Source organism: Hemitrygon akajei, chromosome 26 (genome assembly GCF_048418815.1).
Source record: "Hemitrygon akajei chromosome 26, sHemAka1.3, whole genome shotgun sequence".
NCBI lineage: Eukaryota > Metazoa > Chordata > Chondrichthyes > Myliobatiformes > Dasyatidae > Hemitrygon > Hemitrygon akajei.
The window spans coordinates 4,660,873-4,679,187 of NC_133149.1; positions in this window are offsets into that span (position 1 = coordinate 4,660,873).

Genomic DNA, 18,315 nt, shown 5'->3' on the forward strand with positions numbered 1-18,315 from the left:
TTATCACTCTCCACAGGCAGTCACACAAACAGAACGATACAATCTGAAATTATCACTCTCCACAGACAGTTACACAAAGAAAATGATACAATCTGAAAATATTATTCTACACAGACTATCACACAAACAGAATGATATAATCTGAAATTATCACTCTCCACAGACAGTCACAGAAACAGAACGATACAGTCTGAAATTATCACTCTCCAGAGACAGTCACACAAACAGAACGATACAATCTCAAATTATCACTCTTTAATGACAGTCACACAAACAGAACAATACAGTCTGAAATTATCACTCTCCACAGGCAGTCACACAAACAGAATGATACAATCTGAAATTATCACTCTCCACAGAAAGTCACACAAACAGAACGACACAATCTGAAAATATCACTCTCTAACGACAGTCGCACAAACAGAACGATACAATCTCAAATTATCACTCTTTAATGACAGTCACACAAACAGAACAATACAGTCTGAAATTATCACTCTCCACAGGCAGTCACACAAACAGAATGATACAATCTGAAATTATCACTCTAACGACAGTCGAACAAACAGAATGATAAAACCTGAAATTATCACTCTCCACAGAAAGTCACACAAACAGAATGATAAAAACTGAAATTATCACTATCCACATACAGTCACACAAACAGAACGATACAATCTGAAATTATCACTCTCCACAGACAGTCACACAAACAGAATGATACAATCTGAAATTATCACTGTCTAACGACAGTCGCACAAACAGAATGATACAATCTGAAATTATCACACTCTAACGACAGTCGCACAAACAGAACGATACAATCTGAAATTATCTCTCCCCACAGACAGTCACACAAACAGAGTGATTCAATCTGAAATTATCACTCTCTAACGACAGTCGCACAAGCAGAACGATACAATCTGAAATTATCACTCTCCACAGACAGTCACACAAACAGTGATTCAATTCTAAATTATCACTCTCTAACGACAGTCGCACAAACAGAACGATAGAATCACAAATTATCACTCTCCACAGACACACACAAACAGAACGATACAACCTGAAATTATCACTGTTTAATGACAGTCACACAAACAGAACGATACAATCTGAAATTATCACACTCCACAGGCAGTCACACAAACAGAATGATACAATCTGAAATTATGACTCTCCACAGACAGTCACACAAACAGAGCGATTCAATCTGAAATTATCACTCTCTAACGACAGTCGCACAAACAGAATGATACAATCTGAAATTATAACTCTCCAACGACAGTCGCACAAACAGAACGATACAGTCTGAAATTATCACTCTCCACAGACAGTCATACAAACAGAACGATACAATCTCAAATTATCACTCTCCACAGACAGTCACACAAACAGAATGATACAATCTGAAATTATCACTCTCTAACATTCGCACAAACAGAACGATACAATCTGAAATTGTTATGCTCCACAGACAGTCACAGAAACAGAACGATACAGTCTGAAATTATCACTCTCCACAGACAGTCATACAAACAGTACAATACAATCTGAAATTATCACTCTCCAGAGACAGTCACACTAACAGAAAGATACAATCTGAAATTATCACTCTCCACAGACAGTCACAGAAACAGAACGATACAGTCTGAAATTATCACTCTCCAGAGACAGTCACACAAACAGAACGATACAATCTCAAATTATCACTCTTTAATGACAGTCACACAAACAGAACAATACAGTCTGAAATTATCACTCTCCGCAGGCAGTCACACAAACAGAATGATACAATCTGAAATTATCACTCTCCACAGAAAGTCACACAAACAGAACGACACAATCTGAAAATATCACTCTCTAACGACAGTCGCACAAACAGAACGATACAATCTCAAATTATCACTCTTTAATGACAGTCACACAAACAGAACAATACAGTCTGAAATTATCACTCTCCACAGGCAGTCACACAAACAGAATGATACAATCTGAAATTATCACTCTAACGACAGTCGAACAAACAGAATGATAAAACCTGAAATTATCACTCTCCACAGAAAGTCACACAAACAGAATGATAAAAACTGAAATTATCACTATCCACATACAGTCACACAAACAGAACGATACAATCTGAAATTATCACTCTCCACAGACAGTCACACAAACAGAATGATACAATCTGAAATTATCACTGTCTAACGACAGTCGCACAAACACAATGATACAATCTGAAATTATCACTCTCTAATGACAGTCACACAAACAGAACAATACAGTCTGAAATTATCACTCTCCACAGGCAGTCACACAAACAGAACGATACAATCTGAAATTATCACTCTCCACAGACAGTTACACAAAGAAAATGATACAATCTGAAAATATTATTCTACACAGACTATCACACAAACAGAATGATATAATCTGAAATTATCACTCTCCACAGACAGTCACAGAAACAGAACGATACAGTCTGAAATTATCACTCTCCAGAGACAGTCACACAAACAGAACGATACAATCTCAAATTATCACTCTTTAATGACAGTCACACAAACAGAACAATACAGTCTGAAATTATCACTCTCCACAGGCAGTCACACAAACAGAATGATACAATCTGAAATTATCACTCTCCACAGAAAGTCACACAAACAGAACGACACAATCTGAAAATATCACTCTCTAACGACAGTCGCACAAACAGAACGATACAATCTCAAATTATCACTCTTTAATGACAGTCACACAAACAGAACAATACAGTCTGAAATTATCACTCTCCACAGGCAGTCACACAAACAGAATGATACAATCTGAAATTATCACTCTAACGACAGTCGAACAAACAGAATGATAAAACCTGAAATTATCACTCTCCACAGAAAGTCACACAAACAGAATGATAAAAACTGAAATTATCACTATCCACATACAGTCACACAAACAGAACGATACAATCTGAAATTATCACTCTCCACAGACAGTCACACAAACAGAATGATACAATCTGAAATTATCACTGTCTAACGACAGTCGCACAATCAGAATGATACAATCTGAAATTATCACTTTCTAACGACAGTCGCACAAACAGAACGATACAATCAGAAATTATCTCTCCCCACAGACAGTCACACAAACAGAACGATACAACCTGAAATTATCACTCTTTAATGACAGTCACACAAACAGAACAATACAGTCTGAAATTATCACTCTCCACAGGCAGTCACACAAACAGAATGATACAATCTGAAATTATCACTCTCCACAGAAAGTCACACAAACAGAACGACACAATCTGAAAATATCACACTCTAACGACAGTCGCACAAACAGAACGATACAATCTCAAATTATCACTCTTTAATGACAGTCACACAAACAGAACAATACAGTCTGAAATTATCACTCTCCACAGGCAGTCACACAAACAGAATGATACAATCTGAAATTATCACTCTCTAACGACAGTCGAACAAACAGAATGATAAAACCTGAAATTATCACTCTCCACAGAAAGTCACACAAACAGAATGATAAAAACTGAAATTATCACTCTCCACATACAGTCACACAAACAGAACGATACAATCTGAAATTATCACTCTCCACAGACAGTCACACAAACAGAACGATACAATCTGAAATTATCACTCTCCACAGAAAGTCACACAAACAGAACGACACAATCTGAAAATATCACTCTCTAACGACAGTCGCACAAACAGAACGATGCAATCTCAAATTATAACTCTCCAACGACAGTCGCACAAACAGAACGATACAGTCTGAAATTATCACTCTCTAACGACAGTCGCACAAACAGAACGATACAATCTGAAATTATCTCTCCCCACAGACAGTCACACAAACAGAGTGATTCAATCTGAAATTATCACTCTCTAACGACAGTCGCACAAGCAGAACGATACAATCTGAAATTATCACTCTCCACAGACAGTCACACAAACAGTGATTCAATTCTAAATTATCACTCTCTAACGACAGTCGCACAAACAGAACGATAGAATCACAAATTATCACTCTCCACAGACACACACAAACAGAACGATACAACCTGAAATTATCACTGTTTAATGACAGTCACACAAACAGAACGATACAATCTGAAATTATCACACTCCACAGGCAGTCACACAAACAGAATGATACAATCTGAAATTATGACTCTCCACAGACAGTCACACAAACAGAGCGATTCAATCTGAAATTATCACTCTCTAACGACAGTCGCACAAACAGAATGATACAATCTGAAATTATAACTCTCCAACGACAGTCGCACAAACAGAACGATACAGTCTGAAATTATCACTCTCCACAGACAATACAAACAGAACGATACAATCTCAAATTATCACTCTCCACAGACAGTCACAAAAACAGAATGATACAATCTGAAATTATCACTCTCTAACATTCGCACAAACAGAACGATACAATCTGAAATTGTTATGCTCCACAGACAGTCACAGAAACAGAACGATACAGTCTGAAATTATCACTCTCCACAGACAGTCATACAAACAGTACAATACAATCTGAAATTATCACTCTCCAGAGACAGTCACACTAACAGAAAGATACAATCTGAAATTATCACTCTCCACAGACAGTCACAGAAACAGAACGATACAGTCTGAAATTATCACTCTCCAGAGACAGTCACACAAACAGAACGATACAATCTCAAATTATCACTCTTTAATGACAGTCACACAAACAGAACAATACAGTCTGAAATTATCACTCTCCGCAGGCAGTCACACAAACAGAATGATACAATCTGAAATTATCACTCTCCACAGAAAGTCACACAAACAGAACGACACAATCTGAAAATATCACTCTCTAACGACAGTCGCACAAACAGAACGATACAATCTCAAATTATCACTCTTTAATGACAGTCACACAAACAGAACAATACAGTCTGAAATTATCACTCTCCACAGGCAGTCACACAAACAGAATGATACAATCTGAAATTATCACTCTAACGACAGTCGAACAAACAGAATGATAAAACCTGAAATTATCACTCTCCACAGAAAGTCACACAAACAGAATGATAAAAACTGAAATTATCACTATCCACATACAGTCACACAAACAGAACGATACAATCTGAAATTATCACTCTCCACAGACAGTCACACAAACAGAATGATACAATCTGAAATTATCACTGTCTAACGACAGTCGCACAAACAGAATGATACAATCTGAAATTATCACTCTCTAACGACAGTCGCACAAACAGAACGATACAATCAGAAATTATCTCTCCCCACAGACAGTCACACAAACAGAACGATACAACCTGAAATTATCACTCTTTAATGACAGTCACACAAACAGAACAATACAGTCTGAAATTATCACTCTCCACAGGCAGTCACACAAACAGAATGATACAATCTGAAATTATCACTCTCCACAGAAAGTCACACAAACAGAACGACACAATCTGAAAATATCACTCTCTAACGACAGTCGCACAAACAGAACGATACAATCTCAAATTATCACTCTTTAATGACAGTCACACAAACAGAACAATACAGTCTGAAATTATCACTCTCCACAGGCAGTCACACAAACAGAATGATACAATCTGAAATTATCACTCTCTAACGACAGTCGAACAAACAGAATGATAAAACCTGAAATTATCACTCTCCACAGAAAGTCACACAAACAGAATGATAAAAACTGAAATTATCACTCTCCACATACAGTCACACAAACAGAACGATACAATCTGAAATTATCACTCTCCACAGACAGTCACACAAACAGAACGATACAATCTGAAATTATCACTCTCCACAGAAAGTCACACAAACAGAACGACACAATCTGAAAATATCACTCTCTAACGACAGTCGCACAAACAGAACGATGCAATCTCAAATTATAACTCTCCAACGACAGTCGCACAAACAGAACGATACAGTCTGAAATTATCACTCTCTAACGACAGTCGCACAAACAGAACGATACAATCTGAAATTATCTCTCCCCACAGACAGTCACACAAACAGAGTGATTCAATCTGAAATTATCACTCTCTAACGACAGTCGCACAAGCAGAACGATACAATCTGAAATTATCACTCTCCACAGACAGTCACACAAACAGTGATTCAATTCTAAATTATCACTCTCTAACGACAGTCGCACAAACAGAACGATAGAATCACAAATTATCACTCTCCACAGACACACACAAACAGAACGATACAACCTGAAATTATCACTGTTTAATGACAGTCACACAAACAGAACGATACAATCTGAAATTATCACACTCCACAGGCAGTCACACAAACAGAATGATACAATCTGAAATTATGACTCTCCACAGACAGTCACACAAACAGAGCGATTCAATCTGAAATTATCACTCTCTAACGACAGTCGCACAAACAGAATGATACAATCTGAAATTATAACTCTCCAACGACAGTCGCACAAACAGAACGATACAGTCTGAAATTATCACTCTCCACAGACAGTCATACAAACAGAACGATACAATCTCAAATTATCACTCTCCACAGACAGTCACACAAACAGAATGATACAATCTGAAATTATCACTCTCTAACATTCGCACAAACAGAACGATACAATCTGAAATTGTTATGCTCCACAGACAGTCACAGAAACAGAACGATACAGTCTGAAATTATCACTCTCCACAGACAGTCATACAAACAGTACAATACAATCTGAAATTATCACTCTCCAGAGACAGTCACACTAACAGAAAGATACAATCTGAAATTATCACTCTCCACAGACAGTCACAGAAACAGAACGATACAGTCTGAAATTATCACTCTCCAGAGACAGTCACACAAACAGAACGATACAATCTCAAATTATCACTCTTTAATGACAGTCACACAAACAGAACAATACAGTCTGAAATTATCACTCTCCGCAGGCAGTCACACAAACAGAATGATACAATCTGAAATTATCACTCTCCACAGAAAGTCACACAAACAGAACGACACAATCTGAAAATATCACTCTCTAACGACAGTCGCACAAACAGAACGATACAATCTCAAATTATCACTCTTTAATGACAGTCAGAACAATACAGTCTGAAATTATCACTCTCCACAGGCAGTCACACAAACAGAATGATACAATCTGAAATTATCACTCTAACGACAGTCGAACAAACAGAATGATAAAACCTGAAATTATCACTCTCCACAGAAAGTCACACAAACAGAATGATAAAAACTGAAATTATCACTATCCACATACAGTCACACAAACAGAACGATACAATCTGAAATTATCACTCTCCACAGACAGTCACACAAACAGAATGATACAATCTGAAATTATCACTGTCTAACGACAGTCGCACAAACACAATGATACAATCTGAAATTATCACTCTCTAATGACAGTCACACAAACAGAACAATACAGTCTGAAATTTTCACTCTCCACAGGCAGTCACACAAACAGAACGATACAATCTGAAATTATCACTCTCCACAGACAGTTACACAAAGAAAATGATACAATCTGAAAATATTATTCTACACAGACTATCACACAAACAGAATGATATAATCTGAAATTATCACTCTCCACAGACAGTCACAGAAACAGAACGATACAGTCTGAAATTATCACTCTCCAGAGACAGTCACACAAACAGAACGATACAATCTCAAATTATCACTCTTTAATGACAGTCACACAAACAGAACAATACAGTCTGAAATTATCACTCTCCACAGGCAGTCACACAAACAGAATGATACAATCTGAAATTATCACTCTCCACAGAAAGTCACACAAACAGAACGACACAATCTGAAAATATCACTCTCTAACGACAGTCGCACAAACAGAACGATACAATCTCAAATTATCACTCTTTAATGACAGTCACACAAACAGAACAATACAGTCTGAAATTATCACTCTCCACAGGCAGTCACACAAACAGAATGATACAATCTGAAATTATCACTCTAACGACAGTCGAACAAACAGAATGATAAAACCTGAAATTATCACTCTCCACAGAAAGTCACACAAACAGAATGATAAAAACTGAAATTATCACTATCCACATACAGTCACACAAACAGAACGATACAATCTGAAATTATCACTCTCCACAGACAGTCACACAAACAGAATGATACAATCTGAAATTATCACTGTCTAACGACAGTCGCACAAACAGAATGATACAATCTGAAATTATCACTCTCTAACGACAGTCGCACAAACAGAACGATACAATCAGAAATTATCTCTCCCCACAGACAGTCACACAAACAGAACGATACAACCTGAAATTATCACTCTTTAATGACAGTCACACAAACAGAACAATACAGTCTGAAATTATCACTCTCCACAGGCAGTCACACAAACAGAATGATACAATCTGAAATTATCACTCTCCACAGAAAGTCAACAAACAGAACGACACAATCTGAAAATATCACTCTCTAACGACAGTCGCACAAACAGAACGATACAATCTCAAATTATCACTCTTTAATGACAGTCACACAAACAGAACAATACAGTCTGAAATTATCACTCTCCACAGGCAGTCACACAAACAGAATGATACAATCTGAAATTATCACTCTCCACACACAGTCACACAAACAGAGTGATTCAATCTGAAATTATCACTCTCTAACGACAGTCGCACAAGCAGAACGATACAATCTCAAATTATCACTCTCCACAGACAGTCACACAAACAGAGTGATTCAATTCTAAATTATCACTCTCTAACGACAGTCGCACAAACAGAACGATAGAATCACAAATTATCACTCTCCACAGACAGTCACACAAACAGAACGATACAACCTGAAATTATCACTGTTTAATGACAGTCACACAAACAGAACGATACAATCTGAAATTATCACACTCCACAGGCAGTCACACAAACAGAATGATACAATCTGAAATTATCACTCTCCACAGACAGTCACACAAACAGAGCGATTCAATCTGAAATTATCACTCTCTAACGACAGTCGCACAAACAGAATGATACAATCTGAAATTATAACTCTCCAACGACAGTCGCACAAACAGAACGATACAGTCTGAAATTATCACTCTCCACAGACAGTCATTAAAACAGAACGATACAATCTCAAATTATCACTCCACAGACAGTCACACAAACAGAATGATACACTGAAATTATCACTCTCTAACATTCGCACAAACAGAACGATACAATCTGAAATTGTTATGCTCCACAGACAGTCACAGAAACAGAACGATACAATCTCAAATTATCACTCTCCACAGACAGTCACACAAACAGAGTGATTCAATTCTAATTTATCACTCTCTAACGACATTCGCACAAACAGAACGATACAACCTGAAATTATCACTGTTTAATGACAGTCACACAAACAGAACGATACAATCTGAAATTATCACACTCCACAGGCAGTCGCACAAACAGAACGATACAATCTCAAATTATCACTCTTTAATGACAGTCACACAAACAGAACAATACAGTGTGAAATTATCACTCTCCACAGACAGTCACACAAACAGAACGATACAATCTCAAATTATCACTAATGACAGTCACACAAACAGAACAATACAGTCTGAAATAATCACTCTCCACAGGCAGTCACACAAACAGAATTATACAATCTGAAATTATCACTGTCTAACGACAGTCGCACAAACAGAATGATACAGTCTGAAATTATCACTCTCTAACGACAGTCGCACAAACAAAACGATACAATCTCAAATTATCACTCTTTAATGACAGTCACACAAACAGAACAATACAGTCTGAAATTATCACTCTCCACAGGCAGTCACACAAACAGAATGATACAATCTCAAATTATCACTCTCCACAGACAGTCACACAAACAGAGTGATTCAATTCTAATTTATCACTCTCTAACGACATTCGCACAAACAGAACGATACAACCTGAAATTATCACTGTTTAATGACAGTCACACAAACAGAACGATACAATCTGAAATTATCACACTCCACAGGCAGTCGCACAAACAGAACGATACAATCTCAAATTATCACTCTTTAATGACAGTCACACAAACAGAACAATACAGTGTGAAATTATCACTCTCCACAGACAGTCACACAAACAGAACGATACAATCTCAAATTATCACTAATGACAGTCACACAAACAGAACAATACAGTCTGAAATAATCACTCTCCACAGGCAGTCACACAAACAGAATTATACAATCTGAAATTATCACTGTCTAACGACAGTCGCACAAACAGAATGATACAGTCTGAAATTATCACTCTCTAACGACAGTCGCACAAACAAAACGATACAATCTCAAATTATCACTCTTTAATGACAGTCACACAAACAGTACGATACAATCTCAAATTATCACTCTTTAATGACAGTCACACAAACAGAACGACACAATCTGAAAATATCACTCTCTAACGACTGTCGCACAAACAGAACGATACAATCTCAAATTATCACTTTAATGACAGTCACACAAACAGAACAATACAGTCTGAAATTATCACTCTCCACATACAGTCACACAAACAGAACGATACAATCTGAAATTATCACTCTCCACAGACAGTCACACAAACAGAATGATACAATCTGAAATTATCACTGTCTAACGACAGTCGCACAAACACAATGATACAATCTGAAATTATCACTCTCTAATGACAGTCACACAAACAGAACAATACAGTCTGAAATTATCACTCTCCACAGGCAGTCACACAAACAGAACGATACAATCTGAAATTATCACTCTCCACAGACAGTTACACAAAGAAAATGATACAATCTGAAAATATTATTCTACACAGACTATCACACAAACAGAATGATATAATCTGAAATTATCACTCTCCAGAGACAGTCACACAAACAGAACGATACAATCTCAAATTATCACTCTTTAATGACAGTCACACAAACAGAACAATACAGTCTGAAATTATCACTCTCCACAGGCAGTCACACAAACAGAATGATACAATCTGAAATTATCACTCTCCACAGAAAGTCACACAAACAGAACGACACAATCTGAAAATATCACTCTCTAACGACAGTCGCACAAACAGAACGATACAATCTCAAATTATCACTCTTTAATGACAGTCACACAAACAGAACAATACAGTCTGAAATTATCACTCTCCACAGGCAGTCACAGAAACAGAATGATACAATCTGAAATTATCACTCTAACGACAGTCGAACAAACAGAATGATAAAACCTGAAATTATCACTCTCCACAGAAAGTCACACAAACAGAATGATAAAAACTGAAATTATCACTATCCACATACAGTCACACAAACAGAACGATACAATCTGAAATTATCACTCTCCACAGACAGTCACACAAACAGAATGATACAATCTGAAATTATCACTGTCTAACGACAGTCGCACAAACAGAATGATACAATCTGAAATTATCACTCTCTAACGACAGTCGCACAAACAGAACGATACAATCAGAAATTATCTCTCCCCACAGACAGTCACACAAACAGAACGATACAACCTGAAATTATCACTCTTTAATGACAGTCACACAAACAGAACAATACAGTCTGAAATTATCACTCTCCACAGGCAGTCACACAAACAGAATGATACAATCTGAAATTATCACTCTCCACAGAAAGTCACACAAACAGAACGACACAATCTGAAAATATCACTCTCTAACGACAGTCGCACAAACAGAACGATACAATCTCAAATTATCACTCTTTAATGACAGTCACACAAACAGAACAATACAGTGTGAAATTATCACTCTCCACAGACAGTCACACAAACAGAACGATACAATCTCAAATTATCACTCTTTAATGACAGTCACACAAACAGAACAATACAGTCTGAAATAATCACTCTCCACAGGCAGTCACACAAACAGAATTATACAATCTGAAATTATCACTGTCTAACGACAGTCGCACAAACAGAATGATACAGTCTGAAATTATCACTCTCTAACGACAGTCGCACAAACAAAACGATACAATCTCAAATTATCACTCTTTAATGACAGTCACACAAACAGAACAATACAGTCTGAAATTATCACTCTCCACAGGCAGTCACACAAACAGAATGATACAATCTGAAATTATCACTCTCTAACGACAGTCGCACAAACAGAACGATACAAACAGAAATTATCTCTCCCCACAGACAGTCACACAAACAGAACGATACAACCTGAAATTATCACTCTTTAATGACAGTCACACAAACAGAACAATACAGTCTGAAATTATCACTCTCCACAGGCAGTCACACAAACAGAATGATACAATCTGAAATTATCACTCTCTAACGACAGTCGAACAAACAGAATGATAAAACCTGAAATTATCACTCTCCACAGAAAGTCACACAAACAGAATGATAAAAACTGAAATTATCACTCTCCACATACAGTCACACAAACAGAACGATACAGTCTGAAATTATCACTCTCCAGAGACAGTCACACAAACAGAACGATACAATCTCAAATTATCACTCTTTAATGACAGTCACACAAACAGAACAATACAGTCTGAAATTATCACTCTCCGCAGGCAGTCACACAAACAGAATGATACAATCTGAAATTATCACTCTCCACAGAAAGTCACACAAACAGAACGACACAATCTGAAAATATCACTCTCTAACGACAGTCGCACAAACAGAACGATACAATCTCAAATTATCACTCTTTAATGACAGTCACACAAACAGAACAATACAGTCTGATATTATTACTCTCCACAGGCAGTCACACAAACAGAATGATACAATCTGAAATTATCACTCTAACGACAGTCGAACAAACAGAATGATAAAACCTGAAATTATCAATCTCCACAGAAAGTCACACAAACAGAATGATAAAAACTGAAATTATCACTATCCACATACAGTCACACAAACAGAACGATACAATCTGAAATTATCACTCTCCACAGACAGTCACACAAACAGAATGATACAATCTGAAATTATCACTGTCTAACGACAGTCGCACAAACACAATGATACAATCTGAAATTATCACTCCACAGACAGTCACACAAACAGAATGATACACTGAAATTATCACTCTCTAACATTCGCACAAACAGAACGATACAATCTGAAATTGTTATGCTCCACAGACAGTCACAGAAACAGAACGATACAATCTCAAATTATCACTCTCCACAGACAGTCACACAAACAGAGTGATTCAATTCTAATTTATCACTCTCTAACGACATTCGCACAAACAGAACGATACAACCTGAAATTATCACTGTTTAATGACAGTCACACAAACAGAACGATACAATCTGAAATTATCACACTCCACAGGCAGTCGCACAAACAGAACGATACAATCTCAAATTATCACTCTTTAATGACAGTCACACAAACAGAACAATACAGTGTGAAATTATCACTCTCCACAGACAGTCACACAAACAGAACGATACAATCTCAAATTATCACTAATGACAGTCACACAAACAGAACAATACAGTCTGAAATAATCACTCTCCACAGGCAGTCACACAAACAGAATTATACAATCTGAAATTATCACTGTCTAACGACAGTCGCACAAACAGAATGATACAGTCTGAAATTATCACTCTCTAACGACAGTCGCACAAACAAAACGATACAATCTCAAATTATCACTCTTTAATGACAGTCACACAAACAGAACAATACAGTCTGAAATTATCACTCTCCACAGGCAGTCACACAAACAGAATGATACAATCTCAAATTATCACTCTCCACAGACAGTCACACAAACAGAGTGATTCAATTCTAATTTATCACTCTCTAACGACATTCGCACAAACAGAACGATACAACCTGAAATTATCACTGTTTAATGACAGTCACACAAACAGAACGATACAATCTGAAATTATCACACTCCACAGGCAGTCGCACAAACAGAACGATACAATCTCAAATTATCACTCTTTAATGACAGTCACACAAACAGAACAATACAGTGTGAAATTATCACTCTCCACAGACAGTCACACAAACAGAACGATACAATCTCAAATTATCACTAATGACAGTCACACAAACAGAACAATACAGTCTGAAATAATCACTCTCCACAGGCAGTCACACAAACAGAATTATACAATCTGAAATTATCACTGTCTAACGACAGTCGCACAAACAGAATGATACAGTCTGAAATTATCACTCTCTAACGACAGTCGCACAAACAAAACGATACAATCTCAAATTATCACTCTTTAATGACAGTCACACAAACAGTACGATACAATCTCAAATTATCACTCTTTAATGACAGTCACACAAACAGAACGACACAATCTGAAAATATCACTCTCTAACGACTGTCGCACAAACAGAACGATACAATCTCAAATTATCACTTTAATGACAGTCACACAAACAGAACAATACAGTCTGAAATTATCACTCTCCACATACAGTCACACAAACAGAACGATACAATCTGAAATTATCACTCTCCACAGACAGTCACACAAACAGAATGATACAATCTGAAATTATCACTGTCTAACGACAGTCGCACAAACACAATGATACAATCTGAAATTATCACTCTCTAATGACAGTCACACAAACAGAACAATACAGTCTGAAATTATCACTCTCCACAGGCAGTCACACAAACAGAACGATACAATCTGAAATTATCACTCTCCACAGACAGTTACACAAAGAAAATGATACAATCTGAAAATATTATTCTACACAGACTATCACACAAACAGAATGATATAATCTGAAATTATCACTCTCCAGAGACAGTCACACAAACAGAACGATACAATCTCAAATTATCACTCTTTAATGACAGTCACACAAACAGAACAATACAGTCTGAAATTATCACTCTCCACAGGCAGTCACACAAACAGAATGATACAATCTGAAATTATCACTCTCCACAGAAAGTCACACAAACAGAACGACACAATCTGAAAATATCACTCTCTAACGACAGTCGCACAAACAGAACGATACAATCTCAAATTATCACTCTTTAATGACAGTCACACAAACAGAACAATACAGTCTGAAATTATCACTCTCCACAGGCAGTCACAGAAACAGAATGATACAATCTGAAATTATCACTCTAACGACAGTCGAACAAACAGAATGATAAAACCTGAAATTATCACTCTCCACAGAAAGTCACACAAACAGAATGATAAAAACTGAAATTATCACTATCCACATACAGTCACACAAACAGAACGATACAATCTGAAATTATCACTCTCCACAGACAGTCACACAAACAGAATGATACAATCTGAAATTATCACTGTCTAACGACAGTCGCACAAACAGAATGATACAATCTGAAATTATCACTCTCTAACGACAGTCGCACAAACAGAACGATACAATCAGAAATTATCTCTCCCCACAGACAGTCACACAAACAGAACGATACAACCTGAAATTATCACTCTTTAATGACAGTCACACAAACAGAACAATACAGTCTGAAATTATCACTCTCCACAGGCAGTCACACAAACAGAATGATACAATCTGAAATTATCACTCTCCACAGAAAGTCACACAAACAGAACGACACAATCTGAAAATATCACTCTCTAACGACAGTCGCACAAACAGAACGATACAATCTCAAATTATCACTCTTTAATGACAGTCACACAAACAGAACAATACAGTGTGAAATTATCACTCTCCACAGACAGTCACACAAACAGAACGATACAATCTCAAATTATCACTCTTTAATGACAGTCACACAAACAGAACAATACAGTCTGAAATAATCACTCTCCACAGGCAGTCACACAAACAGAATTATACAATCTGAAATTATCACTGTCTAACGACAGTCGCACAAACAGAATGATACAGTCTGAAATTATCACTCTCTAACGACAGTCGCACAAACAAAACGATACAATCTCAAATTATCACTCTTTAATGACAGTCACACAAACAGAACAATACAGTCTGAAATTATCACTCTCCACAGGCAGTCACACAAACAGAATGATACAATCTGAAATTATCACTCTCTAACGACAGTCGCACAAACAGAACGATACAAACAGAAATTATCTCTCCCCACAGACAGTCACACAAACAGAACGATACAACCTGAAATTATCACTCTTTAATGACAGTCACACAAACAGAACAATACAGTCTGAAATTATCACTCTCCACAGGCAGTCACACAAACAGAATGATACAATCTGAAATTATCACTCTCTAACGACAGTCGAACAAACAGAATGATAAAACCTGAAATTATCACTCTCCACAGAAAGTCACACAAACAGAATGATAAAAACTGAAATTATCACTCTCCACATACAGTCACACAAACAGAACGATACAGTCTGAAATTATCACTCTCCAGAGACAGTCACACAAACAGAACGATACAATCTCAAATTATCACTCTTTAATGACAGTCACACAAACAGAACAATACAGTCTGAAATTATCACTCTCCGCAGGCAGTCACACAAACAGAATGATACAATCTGAAATTATCACTCTCCACAGAAAGTCACACAAACAGAACGACACAATCTGAAAATATCACTCTCTAACGACAGTCGCACAAACAGAACGATACAATCTCAAATTATCACTCTTTAATGACAGTCACACAAACAGAACAATACAGTCTGATATTATTACTCTCCACAGGCAGTCACACAAACAGAATGATACAATCTGAAATTATCACTCTAACGACAGTCGAACAAACAGAATGATAAAACCTGAAATTATCAATCTCCACAGAAAGTCACACAAACAGAATGATAAAAACTGAAATTATCACTATCCACATACAGTCACACAAACAGAACGATACAATCTGAAATTATCACTCTCCACAGACAGTCACACAAACAGAATGATACAATCTGAAATTATCACTGTCTAACGACAGTCGCACAAACACAATGATACAATCTGAAATTATCACTCTCTAATGACAGTCACACAAACAGAACAATACAGTCTGAAATTATCACTCTCCACAGGCAGTCACACAAACAGAACGATACAATCTGAAATTATCACTCTCCACAGAAAGTCACACAAACAGAACGACACAATCTGAAAATATCACTAACGACAGTCGCACAAACAGAACGATACAATCTGAAATTATCTCTCTCCACAAAAAGTCACACAAACAGAACGACACAATCTGAAAATATCACTCTCTAACGACAGTCGCACAAACAGAACGATACAATCTGAAATTATAACTCTCCAACGACAATCGCACAAACAGAACGATACAGTCTGAAATTATCACTCTCCACAGACAGTCATACAAACAGAACGATACAATCTCAAATTATCACTCCACAGACAGTCACACAAACAGAATGATACAATCTGAAATTATCACTCTCTAACATTCGCACAAACTGAACGATACAATCTGAAATTGTTATGCTCCACAGACAGTCACAGAAACAGAACGATACAATCTCAAATTATCACTCTCCACAGAGTCACACAAACAGAGTGATTCAATTCTAAATTATCACTCTCTAACGACAGTCGCACAAACAGAACGATAGAATCACAAATTAACACTCTCCACAGACAGTCACACAAACAGAACGATACAACCTGAAATTATCTCTCCCCACAGACAGTCACACAAACAGAGTGATTCAATCTGAAATTATCACTCTCTAACGACAGTCGCACAAGCAGAACGATACAATCTGAAATTATCACTCTCCACAGACAGTCACACAAACAGTGATTCAATTCTAAATTATCACTCTCTAACGACAGTCGCACAAACAGAACGATAGAATCACAAATTATCACTCTCCACAGACACACACAAACAGAACGATACAACCTGAAATTATCACTGTTTAATGACAGTCACACAAACAGAACGATACAATCTGAAATTATCACTCTCTAACATTCGCACAAACAGAACGATACAATCTGAAATTGTTATGCTCCACAGACAGTCACAGAAACAGAACGATACAGTCTGAAATTATCACTCTCCACAGACAGTCATACAAACAGTACAATACAATCTGAAATTATCACTCTAACGACAGTCGCACAAACAGAATGATACAATCTGAAATTATAACTCTCCAACGACAGTCGCACAAACAGAACGATACAGTCTGA